The sequence below is a fragment of the Phodopus roborovskii genome, unplaced genomic scaffold, assembly GCF_943737965.1.
Source record: "Phodopus roborovskii unplaced genomic scaffold, PHOROB, whole genome shotgun sequence".
Taxonomy (NCBI): domain Eukaryota; kingdom Metazoa; phylum Chordata; class Mammalia; order Rodentia; family Cricetidae; genus Phodopus; species Phodopus roborovskii.
The window spans coordinates 6,848,039-6,860,133 of record NW_026126578.1 but is presented as its reverse complement, the minus strand read 5'-3'; positions in this window follow the sequence as shown (position 1 = coordinate 6,860,133).

Here is a 12,095-nt window from a genome sequence, read left to right as displayed (position 1 = left end):
CTGAGGTACTTGGGGTTAGCTGCACCTTTCAGCATGCATTTCCTAAAAACAAGGACATTCTCTCACATGACCATGGTACACTGCTCAAGATCAAGGTCACTACCTAGGGTATTCAAATTCCAGCCATTGATCCACCAACGCCCTTTAGAATAAGAGAAAAATGTATTTTATGAAAGCAACTTAAGGGTTTATTTTGCTTCTGTTTGAGGGGATCTGGTACACCATGGCAAGAAGGCTTGGCAGTTGGAATGTGAGATGGCTAAACACACTACATGCATGGTCGGGAAGCAAACAATAAATGTTGATGCTCAGGGCTTACTTGCTTCTTTCCCCCTTTTTATTCAGCCTGGGATCCCAGCCCATGGAACGGTGACACCTGTGTCCAGGGTAGGTCTTCCCACCTCAGGTAAACCTTTCTGGAACCACCCCTGCTCCTAGGAGAGGAGATTTGGTTTCCTAAGTGATTCCTAATCCAGTTGACAGTGAAGATTAACCATGAAGTCTATCCCTTGTCAACCTGACACCTGACACACTTTGAATCATAACACTATACAACCTTGACCACCAAAGAGTCATGGCCATCTCACAGTATATTCAGTTCATCTCAGTCCCCCAAATCTTAACATTTCTAACATTATTCAAAAGCCCCGTGCCCATGCCTATACTCCAGCATTTTGGAGTTTAAGACCATCTTTTGTTACATAATGAGTCTGAGGCCATTCTGAGCAATGTAAGTCTCTCATTGTTCAATGGCAGAGTAAACCTCCTTCTTCAAAGCAGGGGACCAAGGACACAGCAAAGAAGGATGTAATTGAAAAGACCAAGATTCAACAGACCAAACCCTGAAGTCCCATATCTGGCAACTGGAGCTCTTTGGTAGCCTCATCTGAGTCCCATAGGGCTTGGGCAGCCTACCCTTCCAGCTATCTACAACATAGTAAACCTGGCCTCTCTCTTGGGTCAGGTTTATTCCTTTGTGGCTGTCCTAGGGTCCCAGCATCTGAAAATCCTAGGGTCTCTATTTCATCTTAAGCTTTAGCTCCACAGCTTCATGCAATAGCCTATCTGGTATCAAATGGAGAACCTCTTCAGGAGCATCCTCAGACCAAGTTCCTTCCTTTCTAATGCATTTACATTCCCCAAGTTGGTGTCTTCAATGGGTGGTGTCTTGCTGTGGAGAATCTACAAGAAATGACTTCTTGGACACAGGTTTAAGCCCTTGGAATATCATCATTAGCTAGGCGGTGGCTACACTGGATGTTCAGGTTCCCAGTGTAGCTTTTAAGAACAAAAACCATATCCTGGGTTGACATACTTCACTTAACAAGAACAGTTAGCCAGAAGAACTACAGAGGTCAAAAAAAGCAAGGTTAGTACATTTAGAGGATTTCCCCACAACTATGGACTTTGATTGATTAGGTCTTGTTTTCGATTTATCAGATGATGTTGTCTACATGAAGAGTTTTATGGCCCAAATGGCACTTTCATCATGGACTCAGTTGTGCTAAGGTCTGGGGTCTTGTTCCAGTCTTGCCCTCAAGGCATCCTTCCTATTGTTCTACCATAGAAAACAATGTTTCTCCTGAAAGGTTCAGTTTCTGTCATTGTAGCTGCTTTCTCCACACTTAGCTCAACACAGTTTTGAATTTGCTCATGCTCTTTCCTGGACAAATTGCCCATTTTCCATATCCTTCTGCATTGAAGTCTCATTACAAACCTCACTAAACATAACAGCAATCGCCACATCATAATAATAACCTAACACTAGACCTTATTGAAATTTTCTCTGCCAAATAGCGGCCCATTGCTTTTAAGTTCAGCCTCACTCAAGTTCTCAGAACATGAACAAAATGCAGGTGATTCTTTGCCAGGATACAACACAAATAGCCTCCAGCCCAATCCCCAGTAAGAGTCCTTATGCTCTCTAAAACCCCACGAGCACAGTCTTTACTACCCTCATTTCAGATTGCTGCTTCCTCAAACTCTCACCAGAATGGCCCATCAAATTCCACTTAAAGCATTCTAGAGCTTCTGGAGTCCACAGGGGGAAACACATTCACATTCACATTCGTCCTATAAATTAATTCCAAAGTCATAATGACCACATGGCCCCAGCGATGGCATTGCTTCCCAGTACCAACTTTCTGTATTAGCTACCTTTGCTCATTGCTGCAGTGAAGTGCCTGACAAAAGCAGCTTAAGTGCAGGTGCACCTGCAGAGGGCCAGCCCGAAGAGCTAGAGATGACTCCAGAGGCTTTTGTGAAAATGCCCTGGAGACCATGCTATGAGCTTTCCTGATCACCGTCCTGCCTTCACCTCCACCTAGTCTCAGCTCTTTGCCTTGTGCCAATGGAGGTCACTGTAGCGAGAAAGATCCTGGCTCAGGTGCCCAACTCGCAGCTGTGTGCCCTTGGGAATATTGCTCTGTGGGTCTGAGGGTACTCAGCAACTAGTAGACAGAGTAAGCTGTGCTCTCTTCCTGGTTTGTGGTAGGGGGCATTCCAGGACACAGTGCTGGGTATATAGCAGACATTCAGGAAACATGATTCCTTTCCCTATTTCTGTCCTGGACTCTGTATCACTGCTGAGGGGAAGTCATTAGCCAGAGGCCTTGACATCAGCACCTGGGGATCACCAGAGTCTGAGCCAGGCCACATGGTCCTGGCATTCAGTCAAGGAGCAGAGCAGAGGTAGAAGGGTGTGGATGCTTTCCTCTGATGGGTTCTTCTAATGATATCTTTGCCCAGGGTCCTTGCTAATCACACCCTCCCCAGGCTCCATCTCCTTTTCCAGGCAGAGTCTCTTTTTTGTCCACTCTGCCTAATGTCCCTGTTGCCACTGAAAAGCATCTAGCCCACTGTCATCTTTCCCTTCTGGTTCCTACCAAACCTGAAGTAATGGCAGCCTCGAGCAGAACACCAAGACATTGACAAGGAAATCTTATTCTCCCTTGATTGCTCCAGAGATGATGCTGGATAATATTAGATGTGTCCATCAAAAATAGGCTCTGTTTATGTCCCATTAGCATTTATTAGCACAAGAAAGCTATCAAGAGCAAACTATGCACAGACCTTCGTTGATGTGCGTCATAATGAAATGCTCTTGTCAGTGGATTGTCCTCCTCCAAGAGAGGACTACATTTTTTAAAATATAGTTTACTGTGTATTTCTCATTATAAAAATAACAACCGTGTCTGGGACACAAACAAGGTGCTAGCTCCCATATACATACAAGTGGGGGGAAACACCCCAAAAACAGAGAATATGGCTGGAGTGCTAGCATGAGGGTACTGGTATAAGCCTTGACTGTTACTGTTGTCGCTGCTGCGACCATTACTCCAGCACTGGCCTCTTCCAGCAACCCTGAAATGGCTCTGTGACCCTGAAGAGTGCCTCAGGAAGGTCCTTCAAGAGTCAGGAGCAGGCTGGTTTCTGAGAGAGAAGAGAAAGACTGTCACTACTGTGGCATCATAGGACTTGTCAGCATCTGAGTACCCACTGTGTTCAAGGCATTTTCTGAAAATTTTATGCTTGGGGAGCCACCAATCCTCAGCCCTTTAAGAAGACATGGCAGAAGGTGACAGAGACTTTCATCTACTCCAAAAGAGAGGGGCTGGAAAAAGAGAGGGCTCAAATGCTTTTGTAACTTTGTGTTCAAAATTCATATCAAACTGACAGGGGTCCAGAGCCAAGGAACCAGAGACTAGAGAGTAGGAAGCTGACTTACTGGAAGAGTGTATCTTAGTAAACATGTGTGGTGTTCTACGTGAGATTGGCTTCCCCCATAGGCACCGAGTTTGATTGCTTAGAACCCAGTTGATGAGCTGTTGGGGAAGGACTAGAAAGTGTGCTCTTATTGGAGGAGGCATGACTTGACAGATGAGGTGTGTCACTAAGGGTGGGCTTTGAGCTTTCTAATAAGGGTGCCAGTGGCAAAGAAAGAAAAACTAATATCTCAAAAAACTAACAGCTCACAGTATGGACCTGAGGCTAGAGTGGAGCCAGACTGTCACAAAGCAGAAAGAGCTGAGTGTACAGTGTGGGTGTGACCACAGATGCTCACCTCTCCACGAGGAATAGGGCACGTCTGGCCCCAAACCAGAGTTGTTCTCCTTCTCCTCCTCTTGCTCCTCCTCCTCCTCTTGTTCCTCCTTCTTCTTCTCCTCCTCTTCCTCCTCCTCCATCTCCTCCTTCTTCCTCCTTCTTCTTCCTCCTCCTTCCTTCTTCCCCTCCTGCTTTTCCCCCCCACCTCTCTCTCTCTCTCTCTCTCTCTCTCTCTCTCTCTCTCTCTCTCTCTCTCTCCCTCCTTCTTCCCTCCTCTTCCCCCCTCCCTTTCCCTGTCTGCTGCCTGTGGATCAGGATGTAGCTCTCAGCTACTTCTCAAGCACCCTACCGGCTTGCTGCCATATTCCCACTATGATGATAATGTACGAAGTCTCTCAAAGTATAAGCAAGCCCCCAGTAGATGTTTTCCTTTGTAAGAGTTGTCTTGGTCATGGTGTCTCTTTATAGCAATAGAACAGTGACCAAGGCAACATGAAAAATACATGTGCATGTGATATGTATGCATGTATTTATGTATCCTTCGGTTTTCTTGGCCAATAAGATTACATATATATTTTCAACATAATAAGACAATGCTAATATTGTCAATACATGCTGTAGTTTGGGTCTGGAGTGTCCCTCCAAAGGCCCTCATGTTGGTGATTTGTCCCCAGCCCAAGGAGTAGATGGAGATGGATGGAACTTTGGGAGGCAGGGCCTAGTGGAGGGACATTAGGTTCCTAGGTGTGTGTCTGACCTTGGAGGGGGATATTGGGAAAATAGAATCTTCCTGCCTCCTTCTTTGTTCCAGCCACAATGAGATGAGCAGATTGGCTTCACCACATGTTCCATTCATAACGTTCTATGTCACCACAGGCCAAACAGTGGACCTTGTGATACCTGTGAACCAAAGCCCAGGCAAGCCTTTCCTCTCTTGGGTATCTCAGGCACTTTGTCACAAGATTAGAAGCATGACATGTAGTATGTTACTAAATATGTATGCATATATACATAAATAAATCAAGATGTGTATGAGCTATAAATCCATCAAATAAAATACCAAAAGCCAGAAAGTACATGAAAGTATTCCACCATCAGTAAAATTCAAAGAAACACAAGCTCACATTTGGGATTGGAGAGATGGCTCAGAGGTTGAAAGCACTGGCTACTCTTTTAGAGGACCTAGGTTCAGTTCCCAGCATCCACATGGTAGGTTCACAACCATCTATAATTATCGTTCCATGGGATTTGATGCCCTTCTGGGTTCTGTGGGTACCACACACACACACACACACACACACACACACACACACACACACACATATAAATGCAGGCAAAACACTCAAACACATAAAATAAAAATAAGTCAAAGAGTGTAAGCTCACATTTAAGTAACCGTAGCTATTAATAAACTGAGAAAGACAAAATAACAAGACCTGGTTTAGACAGAGTATGGGGAGCGATTGCTACCAAACACTCCATTAGGGATAAAAATGGACACAACTTCCTGGAGATAGTTTATCAGTAAGTGCTAATGCTCCTGAAAATGCACAGATCTTTGGATCCAACAGCTCTACTGCTTCGAGCACACCTGGAAGAGATACAGATGTGTACAAAATTTAACACTTAAGATGAAAAGCCATTCTGTCCAGGCCTGGAAAACATAGCCCCTCATAGCAATCTGCACCACTTTGATTTTAAAGATGAAAAATATTAAGCCTTCAGTTAAACATTCTGTGAGATGATGTAGCTGCAGGCTGCACCTGAGGCTCTGGAGCTGCAAGAGTCTCTAGAGAGCTGACTGATGGAGGGGTCTGGAAGCTCTGCCTTAAAGAAGCCTGGAGGGGATCAGAGTTATCCATCATCTGGACAAGCTGGGTACCCAAATGCCACATTTCCTCGCTTTTGCCTAGAATGATAACAGCTCGATGCTGTCACCCTGGTTACCCCATGCTAATCAGTAGCTCTAATTAGTAACCACATCTGATTAATAAAAGCAGGGAGAAAAACGGCTTAATTATGAAGTGACAGTGTGACAGATACAAACTTCAAACCACAGGGCTCTGGATGGGGGATGGATTCTGACTGAGGAAGAGCGTCTCAGGACCGGTCGCTATGTTGAACATCAGTTAATTTTTGAGTGCTCAGTTGGGGCCAGTCATGTGCTATGTGCTTTTCTTGGTTTACTTCACTGCACTTTAGCAGTGATTTTTATGAAGAAGCCAGGCCACCAGTGTGTATAGAGCAGCATAGGGAAGTGAGCAACAGAGTCAGACCTCATTAGTGGGCTGACAGACCCCAGAGCCAGGGTCCTAGAGAGTGTTCACACTGTTGTTCCCTAGAGGCCCATTCACTCACCATCTACTTGCCCACCCACCTTTTCACACACACACCAATCTCCTCACCTATCTGCCCATGCACCATCCATCCAGCCACTCCCCAGCCACTATTCATTCACCATCCACCCATCTACCTGCCAGTTATCCTTCACCACCTATTTGCATCACCAGCTTTTCACATTTCTTCAACCCATGCAGTCATCTACCACCCACCTACCTAGCTATCAATCACCCATCCATCCAGCTACCACACATCCACCCACTTACCAACCATCTACTACCCATCATTCATCCATCCACCACCCACCAACCATCTATCTACCATTCATCTATATATCTACCCATCCACAAGCCATCCACCCATCTACCACCCCCACACACCACCAACTCACCACCCATACATCCATCATCTATTCATTTGTTGAGCTCTCTCTCTGTGTCAGACATTCTATGGATATTTAGTCAGTGCTGTAAATTTAAAAAGTCCTCATCCCCCATACCTGCTCCCAACCTCCTTGTTAGTATGTGAGCAGAGACAGGAGAAGATGGATAATTGAGAAAAGTATTAGTGCCTGGCAGTTGTGGTGCACACCTTTAATCCCAGCATTCAGGAGGCAGAGGCAGGCAGATTTCTGTGAGTTCCAGGCCAGCCTGGTCTACAGAGCAAGTTCTAGAACAGCTTCCAAAGCTACACAGAGGAATTCTGTCTCAAAAATGCCAAACAAACAAACAAACAAATGAAAAATAAAAGGGGGTAGGGAATGGCTCAGTGGATAACGGCATTTGCCACCATCGTGACAACCTGAGTTCTATCTCCAGGCCCACAGGGTGGAAGGAGAGATGTGGTGATATCTTGCTCATATAAATAAAGTCTGTCTGAAGATCAGAGAGAAGAAGGAGCAAGCCACAGCCATACCTTACCTCCCTAGCGTCTCAGTACACAAGAGAGCGAGTTCCTGTCTCTTCCTGCTTCTGCCCAGCTATCTCACTTCCTGTTTGTCTGTACAGACCTCCAGACCTCTATGGTTAGCTAGTGGCAAGCTCCATTCTCTGACCTTCAGACTCTTGTCTGCTTAGACACTAAGGAGGCAAAGTGTGGCTGTGACTTGCTCTTTCTCTCAGATCTTCAGACAGGCTTTAAATAAGCAAGATTATCACCCCAGAGAAGGCTCCTACAGCCTATTCTCTGACCTCTGATCATACATTGAGTGATATACATACCCCCCAAATAAACACATAAATATAATCAACAACTTAAAAATAAAGAGAAAATAAAATGGAAACGGGTGTAGGGGCACACATGTCTGTAACTCTAGCTCACAGAAAGCTGAAGCAGGATTTTATGTTTGAGGCCAGCCTTGGTTACATAGTAAAACTCTATGTCAACAAACTACAAAAGCAAAACTGAATATTTAGGGAAAAGAGAGAGTGAGAGTTAGAGAAATTGTTTTAGTTACAGTGATCATGGAAGTTATCTGTGAATGAGATGGCTTTGAACAAAGACAAGAAGGCAGCTATGGCTATCAGCAGGGGAGAAGGGGCAAGTGTAAAGGCCCACACCCCACTGATGTGAAAGCCCATGTGACTTTGTTCCAAGCCTCTCTGACTTTCTTGCCAACTCTTTCCCCGTTCTCCTGTTTGGGTAGGTTTGGAACCGTAGTTCTTCTGTAGCTAAGGCACCTCTTGGTTCACAGATTAGGTGGTTATTTCTGAAAGCCACTGTGACATTTCTGGCTAAACTGAGGCCTCCTTGGTTACCCTGCATCCTCCAATCATAGAGAACCCTGAGTATAAGGGTTTGGAAGGCTAATGGGATAGAGGGAGGGTTTATTTAGCAAAGTCACATGAACAAAGGTATGAGTGATATGCATGGAACTGAGAAAGACAGAAGTCAGACCAGTCTCTGGGACAAGGGAGAGAAATGGGATTGTATTCTAGATGTGGCTTGAGAAGCCATCGGAGGCTTAAGGAGGGACACAATGTGAGTCAGTCTGTATTTTAAGCTTACCCTGGCGCTATTGCATATATTCTATAGTGGATATGATGGTTTGAATAGCCCCAAACACTCATTTGTTCAAATGTGTGGTCCCTGGTTAGTGGAACTGTTTTTGTTAGGATTAAGAGGTATGGCCTTGCCGGGTGTTGGTGGTGCATGCCTTTAATCTCAGCATTCGGGAGGCAGAGGCAGGCAGATCTCTGTGAGTTCGAGACCAGCCTGGTCTACTAAAGCTAGTTCCAGGACAGGCTCCAAAGCCACAGAGAAACCCTGTCTCAAAAAACAAATAAAAAAGAGGTGTGGCTTGTTAGAATGGGTATGCCCTTGTTGAAGGAAGTGTGTTACTGGGTGGTGGGCTTTGAGGTTTCAAAATCCACAGCGGGCCCAGTCTCTTTTCTCTGAATACAACTTGTAGATCAGATGTGAGCTCTCAGCTACTGCTTCAGGGTCACACCTGCCTGCCACCATGTTCCCTGTCATGATGGTCACAGACTCACCCTCTAAAAACTGTAAGCAACTAATGCTTTCTTTTAAAACTTGCCTTGGGTGGTCTCAGTCCATCTAATAATTAAGTACCTTGCCATCTGCCTCTGGTTCCCTACATGAAGGATTCATACTCAAAATGGGAGCAAGCGGGCACAACCATGGGAAGACCCATGTGAGGAAGGACTCTAAGGTTACAGATAAGCTGCTGGCCTGATCTGTGGGCCTTTGTTTTTTGCCTACCCAGTGTTTCAGGGAGCCCATCAGAGATGACCACTCAGACATAATTTATAGCCAACTGAACATCTTTATTCTAGGTTACTGGGAGTCCACTTAGGCATTCTGTATCCAAGGGTAGCTCCAAGTATTTAGAGTAAGGTTTTTTGTTGTTATTGTTTTGTTTTGCAAAACCCACATCCTGGTATCTTGCTCTGCAGCTGCAGGAGAAGGTTTTGCCCAAGCAAACAGTTTAACAGAAGCTAGGATAAGTGGTTAGCTGGAGGGGGAGGTTAGCACAAGCAGTAGTTTAACTGGGCCTAACATAAGTTAGCTAGGTTATCTTGACCTCGGGTTCCTAGAAGAGAGTTGGGTAATTTTTCACAGAATCTTCCACTAAGGAGAGCAAATTCTAGTTAAACTTGAAACGCCCTCAGCAAGAATACAAGATGGAAGAACCTCTGGACTGTCTTCCCTGTCCCACCAGCATCCATGTTCTAGTTTCCCTGGAAACCAGGCTCTTTTCTGACTCCTAGTCTATGTGCTTGGGTGTCTCCGATCCATTCCACTGCTTAAGAGGTGGCCAGATGACCATTCTAAACATTCTATCCAGGTGGTCACACTTAGCAGGTGATATCTAGGATAGATATGTATCCCAAATGGGCTCCAGGGAGGAGACACAAAATTAGGGACAAGATACACACTGCAAGTTGTGTGTAAGTCTGTTCTTCCACCATTAAGCTTATAGATAATCTGATAAGCCTATAATCTTGGGTTGGAGACAGAGAGAAAGAGGGATGGAGGGAGAGAGAGAGGGAGGTAGGGATGGAGGAAGGGAAAGACTGAGACTTTTACTAATTTCTGATGTCACCATTTGAACACCTGGATCCAGCTATGTCTGATGCCAGATCCTCTAGAATGTTTTGTCAAGTCTCTTGTGCTTTAGACAGTTTGAATGAAAGGTTCTGTCAGTCTCCTAAGCAGGCTGGAAACTCCCTGAGAGCATTTTCAGAAGAGGAGCCTGTGGCTTTTCCCCATATTTTATTTTACCTATTTTCATATTTAATGTTCAAGTAAAGGGCCATCACAGTCACTCAGAGGAATCCCAGGCCCAGTGAGTCACACTCTGAGGCAGTCAGGCTCCCCCAGGGGACATCAATGAACACTGCATTCTCCTGAAAGCAATCAGAACCTCTCATAGAAGCCTTTGAAGAGTCTTCCCAGCCCAGAGCCCTCCCAGGTCTTTCCAGCTTCTCCTCTGGGGAACTGAAAAGGAGAGAGGCACTTGCCTACACTGTACAGAGTTTGAGTCTCAGTCTGCACCCACCCATGGAGTGCAGTGGACTTCGACGCTGGAGGGGCAGCTGGAGACAGTATGCCAAAGGCGTGGCAAGGGCTGTGGGATACAGTCACTGGTCACTCCAGGCCCCGTTTGAGGCTCTTATTTCCCAACTCTTCTCACAATTATCTAAGGGCTATATCCCTTAGTAAACCTCTTACTCCATGGTATTCATAGCAGTTTCTCACCCCAGACTGATTTGATTGACAGAGGAGGGGAAGGAGGAAGTGGGTGGCGAGTGAGCCAGAAAATATGGCATGCCTACCACCGCTGAACCTTGGATGAAGCATAGCTAGGAATCCAGTCTAGCTATGCTTGCAACATCTCTGCCAAGGTCACATTTTTCTAAATACAATTAAAAAGTGAAAAGTCTGAAGAATGTACCAAGTCAATGCCTTGAACTCACAGAGATCCACCTGCCTGTCTCCTGAGTGCTGGGATTAAAGGTGTGTGCCTGGAAATGTGCTTCTAGTCACCCTCCAGCTTAGATCTGTATTTGGCTGACACATTGAGAGTGCCTTCACTTCATGGCTCAATGTCACTTCCTGCTGCTTTACTTGTGTGAGAAAAGCCCAGCTTCACTGCAGTAGGCTCTGAGCCCAAATCTCTCTTGGTCTGGGGCAGAATTAGTTTGTGTCCTTGTTTTGTTTCAAGAGAACAGACTATTGTATGTTCCCCTCCCTAAGAAAGGAAAGTCTGCAGTGTGTGTGGTGGTTTGAAAAGGGAACTATCAGGGCTGGAGAGATGGCTCAGTGGTTATGAGTATTAGCTGCTCTTCCACAGGTCCTGAGTTCAATTCCCAGAAACCACGTGGTAGCTCACAAACATCTCTAATGAGATCTGGTGCCCTCTTCTTGTGTGCAGGTGTACATGCAGACAGACCACTCATAATAAATGAGTAAATAAATAAATGCCCAAATTTAAAAAAAGAAAAGAGAACGATCTCCCAGAGTCTCGGGCATTTGAACCTTTGGCTCCCAGCTGGTAGCCCTGCTTGGGGAAGTTCAGGCGGTACAAACTTGCTGGAGAAAAGTACACCACTGGAGGGTGGGTTTGGGAGTAAACAGCCTTACCTACTTACAGTTTGTTATCTCTACTTTGTGCTTGTGTTCAAAATGTTAGCCCTTGGCTTCCTCCTCCTGCCTCCATACCTGCCGCTTACCTGCCATGCTGGATTCTTATTCTGCTGGAACCGTGAGCCCAAATAACCCCTTTCTTCTGCAAGCTGTCTTGGTCATGGTATTTTGCCACAGCAACAGAAAAGTAACTAATACAGTGAATACCATAGAACCTTTATTATTTTTTCCTCTAAATTCTTAGAAACTTACATATCGCCCGTGCTCTAGTTGTGATATCATTTATAGACATTTAAAACACATCTTCATGTATAAATATTTTACATTTGGTCCATAGAACAGATAATTTTACTAAATAATACTGTAAATTTTTTAAAACAGGCTCTGTATATAGTCTGAATAGTCATATATTACATATACTTTTTATATAGAGATAAATTTACTTGGTGTTCTGAGAATAAATCCTTATTGCAAAAAAAAAGCATATATGATAATACAATTATCTTTTTCCCTCTGGGCAAAAACTAAAAAAGAAAAGTTACACATATTCACAGTTCTCACAGTAATTGTACGACCCTTAATGTTGTGCTATATAAGGTAAG